Source organism: Phascolarctos cinereus, unplaced genomic scaffold (assembly GCF_003287225.1).
Source record: "Phascolarctos cinereus isolate Bilbo 61053 unplaced genomic scaffold, phaCin_HiC Scaffold_9;HRSCAF=440, whole genome shotgun sequence".
In the NCBI taxonomy this organism is placed as follows: Eukaryota; Metazoa; Chordata; class Mammalia; order Diprotodontia; family Phascolarctidae; genus Phascolarctos; species Phascolarctos cinereus.
This window is the reverse complement of record NW_027556402.1, coordinates 100,517,637-100,532,067: the sequence shown is the minus strand read 5'-3', so window position 1 is coordinate 100,532,067 and position 14,431 is coordinate 100,517,637. Positions and strand designations below refer to the sequence as shown.

Sequence of the window (14,431 nt, the reverse complement as noted above, 5' to 3'; positions counted from 1 at the left end):
TCCTGGCCAAATTAAAGTCAGACAGAGTAACTAATCAAATTCGTAACGCAGGTGCCATAGTTGCTTTTCCATTTAAGTCAGTTAACTACAGCTTTTCAAAACCACTACAAGGTAAAGGAGGAAAACATATTGAAGTATATTGGCGTTGGCTTCTGATTTCCCCCCACTCTCTTCCCTGCCTTTTTGGGTTTTTTTGGTCCCTTCGGTTTCCCCCTTTTTAGAGTGGTCCCTGGGATGGTTGATCTGGCAGCCCAGGAGAGCTCGGTTTGCTTTTCCTAGCAGAGGCTGGTGGGTGGAGCATAGAGCCGGTAGCCCAAAATACAAGTTTCTAAGTGAGTTAGGAGACGGGGACAGAGGGAGTGAGAGCCCAGGGGAGGCAAAACAGCAAGGGAAAACTCTTCTCTCCAAGGGAACAGCCTCGGCAGAGGGAAAGCTGTGGTGGGCGACCAGAAACGGAGCCAGGCAAATAGATACAGTTAACCAAAAGGCCAGGAAGAAGGACTGCGGTGAGTGCAGTATGGTTGAGTGGCATTCCCCTGGTCCACGTCTAAGCCTGAAGCATTACTTTCATTTTTCTGTGCTTGGAGAAAAGAGATGGTTCAAAGCTTATAGAGTGCAATAGGACAAAGAGAAGACTGTGAAGTGCGTTCGTGTGTGTGTGTGTGTGTGTGTGTGTGTGTGTGTGTGTGTGTGTGTGTGTCACTTACACACACGCGCACAGACACACAGTGAAATAGAAGCTGAGAAGGCAGGCTTCGAAAGAGCTGGCAATCTGGTTGCTAAAGGGTTCTCTGTTCCCCGCCCGCCCATGAGCAGGTAGGGTGGGAGACTAGTGCAAAGCCCCAGGAGGGCCATACACACGAGTGCACGGAGCACCAGAGGCCAGAGCAAGTATCCTAGAGTCCTCACTCTCCCTCCTCTCCCCCTCCCGCCCCTGACACCCCTCTCCCGTCCAATGCTTGCAGTCAGGTTTAGTGGATCGCGTCCTAGAGCCGCCAGTGATCCGGCATTCCGGCTCGAGGTCTGGGAAGATAAAAAGTAAGTAATCGCTGCTCAGCCCACTCTTCTGGCCTCCTGAGCTTGGGGTTCTCGGGTTCCGGGGAGTGCGCCTTCTCCCTGTCCCTTCTTCACTCCTGGCTCGGCTCGAGCTCGGATTTCAGCGCCTGCCTCCTCCTCAGGGAAGCCTCCTGCCCGGCTCCCCGCAGCAGCCCAGCTCGGCCCCTGCGCGGCCCTGACTAGGGTCTGGTTCCCACGCTTGGGAGGAAGGATGAGGGAAAGAAGGCAGTGCCCAAGCACCATGGGTCAAGGCTGAGAGGAGGATGAGAGAGGAAGGGGAGGCTTGGGCCCTAGGGAGATGAGGAAGGGGGCTTGGGAGGTTCTCAGCGTCCTTACCATCCCCGCTGACCCACGCTGGGTAACTGCGCTCAGGGCTTGGCCGTGGGAAAGTGCTGCCCACCCCCGGGCTACAGCTCGAGAGCCGCTCCAGACTCTCCACTCCCACATCCTAATATGAGGGCAGACCCACGGTCGCTTTCCTGGGCTTGAGCCCTGCTTTCCTCCCTGAGGAAGCTTATGAAAAGAAGCCCCTTAAAAGGCGTCGCGAGGTCCTTTGCACCTATGAGTGGGAGATGCATGCCTTGTGTCTGAAGCCTTCTCCTGCGTTTAGTTAGCCTGCCAAGGAATGAACTGCTAGCAACTTCAGATTTTCGACTATCTGCAGCTTTGTGTAAGCGAACCAGCCTTCTTTCTCAAAAACGTCAAGGTTAATCTGAGCTCTCAGCTGCCCAACTTCTTCCAACTGCAAGAAGGGCAGGGGTCAAAGAAATTAAATAGCTTTTAAGTGGTGGCCTGTCAAAAGCTGTATTTTGGTTTGGGGTCTAATTTAAGTACTTTGGAGATAAGCAGGGTGGACCCTTGCATCAGCAGGTTACAGTTTAGTGGTGACACTGAAAAACGGTCTTATTTGAATGTTTGTACATCTAGAGCCTGCAGACCCCGATACCTAATTGTAATTCTGCTAACTTCATGCACTTTTCCGTTGCCTTTTCTTTTTTTATCCCAAATTTTTTGACATTTTTATTTAAAGTTTTGAGTTCCAAATTCGCCCCTCTCTAAGACCGTAAGGAATCAGATATAGGTTATACAAGTGCAATTATGTAAAGCAGTTTCATATTAGTTATTTTGTACAAGAAGACCCGAGTAAAAGAAAAAAAGGGAAAGAAAGTGAAAAATAGCATACTTCAGTATGCATTCAATCAATGCCAGTTCATTGTTTTTCATTATTGCATTTTTTTAAAAGTGGCCGTTGCAACATCTTGATATATTAGAGGCATCTTGTCATTTTCCAACTCTTTGAAATTCTTGACGTTTTGAATGGCACAAGCTCTTTTAGAATTTGATGTTTCAGGGATGAGACTTCTGCCTAGTTGTGCCAGGGACTACCTGTTTCTGTCTTTGAAAAAAAAAAGTTTCTGAAAACTCCACCTGTGTTACTGGCGTCAGTGATCAACATTTATTGATAGAAATAGCTTTTGTAGTTTCTTCACACATAGAGCTAATCTGTTGCTATTTCATAGTTATTTATTTATTAAAATTACTGCTTAGAGTGAAACTGAATTCCACTGTTCCCTGGAGTTATAAATGAAAACACCCACAGCCCCCCTCCTCCAATCTCTAATTCAAAATCAGCAGCTACGGAGTTATATACTTCTGAAGGCCAAGAAAACTTAATGTGTCTTGAAGGGTACTGGAGTTCTCTTGTCATGTAGGACTTTTCTGAACAGGGAATTTGCACATACTTTTTTTTTTCAAGGTTTTCAAAAACTAAGGCCACGCGTATAATTCTTAGAATAATGAATTATCATTGTGTTATTACTAAGGAAAAGCATTTTACATGAAAATTATTCAGTTTGTGAGAATTTTTTTCAGGCATTAAAATTGGTTTACTTACAGAGTGAAAAGTTTGTGTTGCACTTTAGATACAGAAGGGCAGGAAAAAAAACATTCCAAGAAAATTTTTGTCCTTGTGTCAGAGAACTTTAAAAAATCTGAAATCAGTGAAAGAGTTACAGCCCTTATACTTGATTAGAGTGTTACATAATTAAGGCAAAATCTCAATTGCCTCTGGTTTCTTAGGTGCTGGAATTCCCACTACCTTGGGAGAGCCAACTATAACTGAGTGTCTTAATGAATTGCTGGAGGGTCAGGAAAGTTAAATCCATGCCCATGCTCCAACACACACACACACACACACACACACACACACACACACACACACACACACAGAAGGAGAGAGAGAGAGAGAGAGAGAGAGAGAGAGAGAGAGAGAGAGAGAGAGAGAGAGATGCCATGCTTCCTTTTAATTGTAATAGTAATGTGGGGGGAAGGGTGGGAGAATGAGATCTGATTTAATTTAGTCACATTAATTTTAATTAAACATACACTGTACATAAAACATTTTTCTGGGTTGTTGGGAGGATTAAAAATGTAATAGAAGTTTCTCTGTAATTCTCTGAGAAATGGATGCACACACACAAAAAAACTGAAACATAAGATAATATATAAGTGTATTATAGAGATGTAATTAAAAAGCTCTGTGAACTTTGGAGAGCCACTCATTACTTCCTGAATCAATTTGTGAAGCCTAGCTCAAGGAGGTAGCATTTTTAATGGGTTTTAAAGGAGGAGCCTGTCCATTTAATACATGGAGATAAAAGACAAGCTTTGTGATGTCTGAGTGTGAGTTGTCACTGCTTTAAATATTTTTTCATCCCTTGTTTTTGGCATAACATTAATATGAATTTAATGGAAGTACTTATTTGATTTTGGTATTTAAAACTCATATTCATATAGTGCTGTGAGTCTTAGATCACAACATTTAGAGCTGGAAGAGACCTTAATGTCACTGAGTACAAGCCCTCATTTTACAAGAAGAGAAAACTGAGATCCAGAGAAAGGAAATGACTTTACAAAGTATTTTCCCCATACAAGCTTGTGATAAAAGAAGTACAAGAATTATCTTCATTTTACAGGTGAAGAAACTGAGGATCGGAGAAGTCACCTAGTACCTCTCATATATACACTTAGAAAATCATCTGGGATTTGAACTCAAATCTCCTGAAATCTCCTAAATCAGTAGTCTTTCTATTGTTACTCTGCCAATAATGATAGGAAAAAAAGATAGAAATTATTTCATGGGTTCTTATTTCTGTTCTATTACTTCAGGGCTGGTTTTGAAAGCCTGTTTCAAAACTAATGTCACAGTAGACTCTAAACTTGAGTAACAGTAGTAAAATATTAATGTGAGCAGTTTAAGTTACTAACAACAATTGGATAACAAAGTACAACATGATTTGTCACAATCGCTTGACTTGGTGTTTTAGTTTTGTCACAAGTATTTCCAAAGCAAACAAACAAAAAAAATCTCAAGAATCTGAAAACAAACAAAATAGTATGGTGGCAAGAATATGAGATCTGGAGGTCAGAAGACACTGGTCCAATTTCCAACTGTACTATTTAACTACTTACATTAAATACAGCAAGTAATTTAGTTTCTTTATCAGCTTCAGTTTTGTCCTCTGCAAAATGAAGGGAATAATCTCTAAAGTCCCTTCCAGCACTAAATTTTCAATTTTGTTGATAATATGTGCTCTCCTATGACAGTGAAATATACACAGATTATCTAATGAAATAAAATCCTTCACTTTTCTTTGTCAATGGCAATTGAAAATTATTTGCATAAATATGGAAAGAATTCTGATTTTTTCAAATGCTAGTTAATTTGAAATAATATAATTGAAATACTTTAGATGACTTCTACCAAAAAAAAAAATCGTAGAATTTAAAGCTGGAAGGACCCTTAGAGACCACCTAGTCCAGCTGCCATAAACAATCGTCCAGACTAAGTGTGCACTATAGCCAGCTCCAAAAACATTAATCCCAATTGCCTCACAAAACAAACAAACAAAAAACCCTTGAAAAATTGTCCTTATATGTAATTGGGAAAAATAAAATGTTGTTTCAAATAAAACAAAAACAAAACAAAAAGGCAATTGGAGTTAAGTGACTTGCCCAGGGTCACACAAGTATCTGAAGCTGGATTTGAACTCAGGTCCTCTTGACTCCAAGGCTGGAGCTCTATCTACTGTGCCACCTAGCTGCCCATGAATCTGTTATTTTTTAATGTTTTTGGAACTGACTATAGTGCCATCTCTCCAAGCCTGTTTCCTTGCCTATAATACAAGAGGGCTGGACTAGATTAGCCCCAATATCTCTTTCCCAATCTAAATACTATGAACTCTCCTAGTTTTACATATGAGGAAACTCAGGGTCAGGGAGGTTAAATGATGTGGACACTGATTAAGGTAAAATAGAATTCTTACTACATGACCCTGTTTCTCTAATTAACCCATTTATACAGACTTTATAAAATTGGATAAGTAGTTATGTATTCCCCTAGAACTGGGGTTACATAGAATCATATAATCCAAAACGTAATTTCTTTGTGATTATTTCTTTCTTTGTATTTGGATCACCAGAGTATAGTACAGTGCCTGGCAAGCAGTATTTAAGAAATGTTTGTTGATTGATTGGTTGTTTGATATGTTGAAGAGTCCTTCAAATTCATTCAAATCGAAGAATCCAGATTCATTTGTCCAAAATTTTACCACTGGCTAGCCATAATCATTCATCAGTGATGTTTAATTATTAAATATCTACTGCATGTAAAGTGTTGTATTGTGTACTAGAGATCCAAAGATAAAAAATAACATAATTTCTTCACTCGAGAACAAACAGTTTAATGGAGAAGGAGAGTAATTGCACATGTAACCAAATAAAAGGAGGGACAAAATTAAGCCAGGCAAAGTACCTGGAATGGTGGAATTTTAGGAGAGAGCATTTTCACCTGTGAGGAAGTAGTGCTGTTATGCCTCTATGGTCTTGGGTCTATGGTCTAAATTTGGTATTGCCAAAAAAGAGAGACTTCTATGGCATGAGATGATAGAGAATTCTATTCTAAGCAGCCTGCTGAACTGAATATCAGATGATATTAGCATGCTTCTTATCATACTTAACTCTAATAATAATATTTAAAATAGCTAGCATGCTTATAGTGCTTTAAGGTTTGTAAATGTTTTTATAAATATTACCTCACTTGATCCTCATAAAACCCTGGGAGATTGGTGTTACTAAATTAAATTAAATCACTTTGCAGATGGGGAAATCAAGGCAGGCAGAGGTTAAGTGACTTGCCAGGGATCATATAGCTAGCAAGTGTCTGAGGTCACATTTGAACTGAATTCTTTCTGACTCCAGGCCCAGTATTCTCTGTGCCATCTAGCACCTATTCCTTAAAATTCTTTGGGGGGGTTCTATTTTTTAATAGCTTGTTTCCTATTGGAAATGATTGTTATAAGCCATGCTGTAGCAACCAGCATTAGAAATAACATATTAGAAATATTATATTAGATATACATTAGAAATATTATATATTAGATAATATATAATATTAGAAATAGGAACACTGCTGCTTTAATCAGGGGATTGAGTTTAAATCTTCGCTTTCCTACTTTCTACTTGTATGACCTTTTTTAAGTCATTTTACCTCTATTGGCTTCCATATCTAACTGAAAACTTGAACTCAGAGGATAAGCTTTAAGGTCCCTATTTATGTTCAGTTGTATCAGACTCCTTGTGACCCTTTTTGGAGTTTTCTTGGCCAAGATACTGGAGTAATTTGTCATTTCCTTCTCTAGATCACTTTACAGATGAGGAAACTGTGGCAAAAAGTGTTAAGTGACTTGCCCAGAGTCAAATAGCTAGTAAATGTCTGAGGCCAGATTTGAACTCAGGTCTTCCTGCCTCCAGATCTGGCATTCTATCCGCCGTACCACCTAGTTGCCCCTGATCACACACGTAGTAAGTGTCTGAGGCCAGCTTTGAACTCCCTGACTCCAGGTCTGGTGCTCTATCTGCTGTGCCACCTAGCTGCACTTCTGAGGTCCCTATTATCTCTATATCCCTTTTGTTTTTCTCAGGTTACATATCAAGTCTTTTTTTTTCCCCTTTCATTTTGTCAAGTTCAGGGAAAGAGGGCAAATATTGTTATTAGTAGTTTTCTCCTTGAGGGGGAAAAGCAAGGAGAAGATGTAGGAGGCTGTAGACATATAAGTACATAGAGCCTAAGCAGCCTGAAAGCCCCAACAGATCGATTAGGTAAAGGCAAGGCTGAGAACAAGATGAAACAAACACTTCTCTAAATCTCAAACTTTTAGCATTTCAAGTCACTGAAGGTACTAGGATAGAATAATGATTGAGAGGAGAAGCTATCTCCAAGCTCCAAAGAGAGAGCACCACCATCTTGTTATTTGAAGGTGTACCTTATGAATTGAAAGGTTACCATGTAGATTACCAAACCCAAAATTATCCAACTGCTTGTATATAACATTGATACACAAAAATTAAAGAGTAATCTTTTTAATAGATGTTACCATGCCAAACACGCATAATCTCTCAACTGTGTGGAATGAAAATCATTCAAAATAGAGAGATCAAATGGATGAAGTCAATGAGTTATCAGCATGATAACATGCTGAAACAAGATATATATCCCAACTGTCCTCTCCGCTGTTGAAGTTGTCAGGAAGATGTTTTAGTCAATCTATAGAAGATAAGCTTACATATCACTACATTTATATCCCCATTCACTTACAAAAAGTCAGGTAATCAATTAATATTTATTAAGTACTTAATATGTGCCAGCCAATAAACTAAGCCCTAGGGATACAGAGAAAGACAAATGTATTCTCTGTATCAAGGAGCTCACATTTAAATAAGGAAGACAATAGGCAAATTGCTAGGTATATGCCAGATATATATAAAATAGATGGAAGGTAGTCTTAGGGGGAAGGTACTAGCAGCTAAGAGAATCTGCAGAGGGCTCCTGTAGAAGGTTGCATTAGATCTGAGCCCTAAATGAATCCAGGGAAGCCAAGACAGAGAGGTGAAGAGGGAGAGAATTTTAGGCATGGGGGATGCAGAGGTGGGAAGTAGAATGTGTGAAGAATAGCAAGTAGGCCAATGTAGCTGGATTACAGACTTTGTGAAGGAAAATAAAGTGTAAGAAGACTAGAAAGGCAGAAAGGGACCAGATTATGGAGATCTTTAATGCCTAACAGAGAGGAATTTTTGGTTCAAGAGGTAATAGAGAATCACTGAAGTTTATTGAGAAAAGGAATGACCACAGTCAGATCGACACTTCATAAAAATAACTGGCAGCTGATTGGATTGGAAAGAGGACAGGCAGGTCGCCCAAGTAGAGGACTATAGCAATAGTACAGGTGAGAGGTGATGAGGGCTAAAACTAAGATAGTGGCTGTGTGAGTAGAAAGAATGGGATGTAAATGACACATTTTGTGAAGGGAGAAATGACAAGATTTGACAAGAAATTAAATATGAGGAGTGAATGAGAGTGAGATATTGAAGTTGACACCAAAGTTGTGAGCCTAGAAGACTGGGAAAATGATGATGTCCTCAACAGCAATAAGGAATTTGGGAAGAGGGGAGAGTTTGTGGAGAAAAATAATGAATTCTGCTTTGGACATGTTGAGTTTGAGATGCTTATGGGACAGCCAGTTTGAAATGTCTAAAAGGCAGCTGATATTGTGCGACTATAGCTCAAGAGAGAGACAATGGCTGGATATATAGTCTACAAATTATCTACATAGTTATGATAATTGAACATATGGGAGCTGAGATCAGCAAATGAGATAGTTTAAGGTAAAAAGAGGAGAGCTCAGGACAGAACCTTGGGGCAAACCCTCAATGTGTGAGTGTGCATGTGTGTGTGGTGTGTGTGTGTGTGTGTGTGTGTGTGTCTGAGTGAGTGAGAGACACACAGAGAGAGAGAGAGAGAGAGAGAGAGAGAGAGAGAGAGAGAGAGAGAGAATACTATGCAGAACATTAAATTTTTTAAAAGATGAGACTAGGATAGCAAATTGTGCTAGGGCTATTTCCAGCTGAACTCCACCAAAAAAAAAATGAGAAAAAATGTTGATAACACATATAGAACTTTAAGACTCACTAAGCGTATTATCTCATTTGTGCATCATAATAACTCTGGGAGGTAGTTACTATGAGAAATACCATAAATTCATAGGTAGGGAAACAGTCTCAGAGGAGTAAAGTGATTGCACCATGGTCACGCTGCTAGGAACTGTTCATACAATTCACAAAGTTCACCAACTTCACAGTTTTGCTGAGGACTAGACTCTCCCTCAACCATCACCACTGTGCCACTTTTCATCCCAGATGCCATATTCCATGCTACTTCATGTGAGAGCAATGTTTAAAACATAATGTGAAAATTCATAATCCTCCTTACCATTTCAGAATTTATTTTAAAAAAATGGTTGCTGTGTATAGAATCCAACAACATAACCTCTATTGGATACTACTTTTTGGCAATTTTATTTGCCTCATTGCTGATGCCATAGCACCAGAGATTTTTTTGTTATCTGTTTTCAGTTAAGATGTTCCATTGAGTCCTCATAAAATTTCTTTGGCTTATTTGTATCTTTATTTTTCTCAGAAAAGTTATTTGAAGACACGTAAGGATACTTAAATATTTAACGAGGTTTATTTTTTCCACTGGGTCGTTAAAGGATGTGTAAACTACAAACCAATCTCATATAACATATTCAGAGACCAAAAGGAATTTTTTAAAAGAAAGGTTTAGGGCATGATTATGTTTAGTGCAAGGCCAGACATCTATTTTATAAGGACAGTCCTGTTTTGTTCTCTTGTAGAATGCTAATGCTATTTTTTTTTTGCTAATACTATTTTGGAAATGTCCCCCATTTTTGGCTTTGATTTTCAATGAGGGAAAATCTTTTGGACTCATTTTAGGACTAAATAGCAACTACAGAGAACTAGACCTATTCTTCAGTAGCTTCCTCACTTTTCTGGTACAAGTTCCTGCTAAGTCTTATACTTGTTATTAGCATAGTTCTGGCTCCTTAGTTGTGGATTTGGCCAACAATGCTATTGACAGCTTAACCTTCTTACAGGGGTGAGGAGCCTGCGGCCTCGAGGCCACATGTGGCCCTCTAGGTCCTCAAGTGTGACCCTTTGACTGAATCTAAACTTCACAGAATAAATCCCCTTAATAAAAGGATTTGTTCTATAAAACCTGGATTCAATCAAAAGGCCGCATCTGAGGACCTAGAAGGCCATGTGTGATCTTGAAGCCACATGTGGCCTTAAGGCCACCTGCCCAGCAACACTACAAGTGTAGAATCCTGAGACCTAGGGATGATAATTTCTTCCCTTAATCATTTGCCCTTAGTTTAGTCATACTCATGAGATTCCTCACCCTATTCCTCACTAGTGACCATGAAGCTGGGGGAGGTCTCCTTTCTCTTTTTTCTCCATGTTTCCAAACATGAAAAACTTTACTACCTGAATATCATGATAATTTCAGCTTTAGGCTTCAAGCTTTTCATCTCCTTATGTTCCAAAGATCTGCTCCCTCCAAACTTGCTTTCTGGTGTTGACTAATCCTTTCTATTCCTGATTGGTGCATCTGAAGCAAATTATTCTAGTTGGATTATCTTGACTAGCTCTACCCTTGGTGCTGAAATTACCTCTTCCACAAATTGCCTACCTAGTCTATCCATGTACCTTTTGGCAACAAAACATAATTCAACAAGCATTTAAAAAAAAGCCTTAATATATTCCAGGCACTGTACTGGGAGCTGGGAATATAAAGATAAAATGAAACAGCCTTTGTCCTTAAGGAATTTCTTACGTTTTGGAAGGCAATTAGATTAAAACTCTATTGCTAATCTCTTTCAGCCTTAGTTCCCTTTACTTACATGTGGTGCTAACATGCATTTTTATCTGAGACTAACCATTCTTCTAGACCTGGGGCGTGCTGGTGGCTATCAACTAACTCTCCATTGGAAGATGGGAATTCATAGACATACCTTATGGGCCATGAACCTTGGAAATTTCTTCTCCAATGTCAGATATGGACTCTAACCTCTTACTTTTTTTCAAGGCGTCAAATCATGGCACAATGCTGTGCTTTAATATGTTGGGGAGTAGTAGAAATAAGGTTAGAGAAGTCAATTTGGGCCAAATAATGAACATATTAGGGAGTTTGGATTTGATACAATAGGGTGTCAGGCATTCCATATAAAAGGTGTTTAATAAATGTTTGTTAAATTGTAATTTCTTGAGAGAGTGAGTAGCATGATTAAAGTAGTGTATTAGAAAGATTAGTCAGACAGTGTATGCGGTCAGGTTTTGGAGAGATTAAAGAAAGGAAAATCATTTAGGGGGTGATTGTGATAATCTAGATGTGTGTCAAAGAGGAATTGAACTATGGTTATCATAGTGGAAATTGCAAGCAAAATTCAAATTCAAGAGATTTTTATATGCTTCTTATACTAAAATTTTATACAATATTTTTATGCCTATGATAATTTCCAAAAGTTTCTACAAATTATATTTAGTTATTGGAGTAAGGTCAGATTTCCTAAAAGGTCAGCAGGTTATTAACTGCAGTGGTGTAGTTTTCTTTATACTCTTCAAGAGATATTTTATGGGGGGCAGCTAGGTGGTGCAGTGGATAGAGCACCGGCCCTGGATTCAGGAGGACCTGAGTTCAAATTCGGCCTCAGACACATAACCCTTACTAGCTGTGTGACCCTGGGCAAGTCACTTAACCCCATTGCCTAACCCCCCCCAAAAAAAATAACACATCGACACATTTTGCTTTCATAATGTAAGAATATCTCTAAATATTTCCTTAGACAATCATTCAACTTTATGTACAGAAACTGTGGGTGAAAATCCTCACATTCTTTGTACCTAGGGATAAGAAATTCTTCATTGGCGTACATCTTAGAGTGGTTTTCTTTTAATTTCCTGCAAGTGTAGACCATTATTTTAAAAAAAAATTAAGTAGCTCTGAGATCTTTAGGAAGGGTTGGCAGGAGGCAGTGGGGCATGGGAGAAAAGTGGTTTTATTTGAGACAAGATGCAGTGAAGAGAAGTTTGAAGAATTTGGGCATTATTATTTTCCCCATTCCACTCTATGTCAGTCTCTTAGAATTGTTTGTTCCCTCAAGACTGAGCTCATGTTCTATCCCCTATGGTACATCCATTCCTGATTCCTAGGATTGTTAGTGCTCCCTCCCTTTGTAAATTATCTTGTAATTAATTACTTTTGTTTATTAGTTTTGTCTTCTATTGAAATACAAGCTTCGAAATGCCAGGGACTATTTGTCCTTTTTTGTATTTGTATGCACAAGACTTAATTTAGAGTCTTGATCTGTTAGAATTGCTTTAGATGTCCTTGTATATTCCTATTAATATTCCAGGAATGCCACATTTCCATTTTTCTTCTTATCAGTCAGCATTCATTGAACATGTACAAGGTGCATTGTGGCATAAAATCCATTTTATTCCAGTATCTGCTAATTCCATTAAAATCCATTTGTCCTTGAAGGCCATGGCAAAGTTTTCTGCTGCCCTTGTTTAAACTGGTCATTACCTTGCCTCACCATTACAGATCATCTCCCTAGTGCTGAAAGAACATGATTGCAGGCTATACAGTGTTTTTTTATAGAATTCTAAGGGGAAAGAAAGATAAACTTGGAACAGTTGTGTTTTCTGATATGGTTTCCAGGAGTCTATTGCAAGGAAACGTAATTACCTATAAATGGCATCTATATCACCATTAATTATGAGTGAATTTAAGTTGTGCATTCCCAAAGCTTAACTGTAGCACTTGGCATATGTAGATAATACTTATCTTCATCTACAGAATTAAACAGTGTCACAGATTACTTTAAAATAGTAATAAGAAATAATTTCTACTATACTTCACTTGGAAATGCATATTACTTTCCTACATTAGATTTCCTTCCTCCCTATTATTGATTTGGGCTCACAATAGAGACCTTGATTTTTTTCTTACTTGTTAAACTGAGGTGTCACAACTCAAATCTTGACAGTCTTGCATAAAATTGGGAAAGTTATTAACATTCTTGGGGCCTCAGTTTTTTTCATGTATAAAGTAATAGCATTGTGATTAGGTGACCTCTAAGATTCCTTATAAATCTGAAAGTTGATTATGATTCCTTTATAGATTTATTCAGAAATGGAAGATTTGGACTCTTCCCAATAAAAATAATAGTTTATTAAAGATTGTTTTGGCAATGTGTCTTTGAAAAGTATGTTGTTTTGTCCTGTGTACTGTAGCCATAGTGGGCAAAGAAGAGGCATGAATATGAATTCGCTGTTCATACACTGTCTTTGCTCTAGGCAACAGGGCATACTCTCCCTGGAGCATGAGTCATGCTAGGGAGAAATTTACACAAGCTGAAAAATTAACTTCATATAAATTGTAGTAAAAATAAGAGGCATGTAGATAATGGAGAATTGAATGTCATCCATTTCCCAATGTATTTTGTTACTGGTTTGACAAAATTCAGTTTTGCTAATGAAATGAATTGTAAACTTAATATTAATGACCCCTTTAGGAGGACTCTCATAATTAATGTACTCAGGGCTGCCACATTGCCCAAAGGAATGCCAACCTAACCAGGTCAGAAATGGAGGGGTCAAAACTTCTCTGCTAATCAATAATAGGATTGGATTTATGAGTAGCCCCTGCACTTCCAACCTATGTAAGATAGGAAGACCCAGGCTTAAAAACAAAACTAATAAATTAACATTTTAAAAACAAGAAAGTTGATTTTTACAAACATTTCTCACCATCTTTTGTAGTTTTTTTTAAGTTAAAGTTTTATTAGCTTGATAGTTCTAGATTGTGTTGGCTTTTGATGAGATGAACAAATTAATTTTGTGTTTTAAAAAAAGGTTTATTGATTAATCTATTGGATACCATAGTTTAAAGAAGGCAAGAGATCAAATCCAAAGAAGTCATCCAAAGGAAGATTTTTTTTAGATTAGTCCTTTAGATTTGGAATAGAATTACATAATGTTAGAGGTAGAGATAATCTAGTCCAGCCCATTCATTCTCTGGATGTGAAAACTGAGTCCCGAAAGGTTCTGTGAATTGCCTAATGTCACTCAGCTGATTAATGGCATTACCAGGTCAAGAACTTGTAGCTCATGTAGTCAACCAATAGCAAGGATACACATTCCATGAGATCAGAGTCAGAGAAAAAAATCAATAAATGAAGTATGCTTATTCTCTGTTCTGTTTTACATTATATACCTTAGAGTTATATTTGCTCATTTCAATCAGGCTACCAAAAACATCTATTACTGTACCTGTGATAGGGGTAGAGACAGAAATTTACACTTAACCCCATAATTAAAGTACCATTTTTCAAATAGGCCAATTTCTCTACATAGGTCTTATTGTACACATCTAGTTACTTTGAAATGTAGAAAG

The 14,431-nt window shown here is 38.4% G+C and overlaps 1 protein-coding gene across 1 annotated transcript in view; it reads left to right on the top strand.

The window, feature by feature from the left end:
• Positions 1–309: 309 nt before the first annotated feature.
• Positions 310–14,431, top strand: part of GUCY1A1 (guanylate cyclase 1 soluble subunit alpha 1) — a 75,868-nt gene continuing 61,746 nt past the window's right edge. Inside the window, 1 exon segment of the mRNA XM_020994010.2 lies at positions 310–506. The gene's annotated coding sequence lies outside the window, so the exon portion shown is untranslated.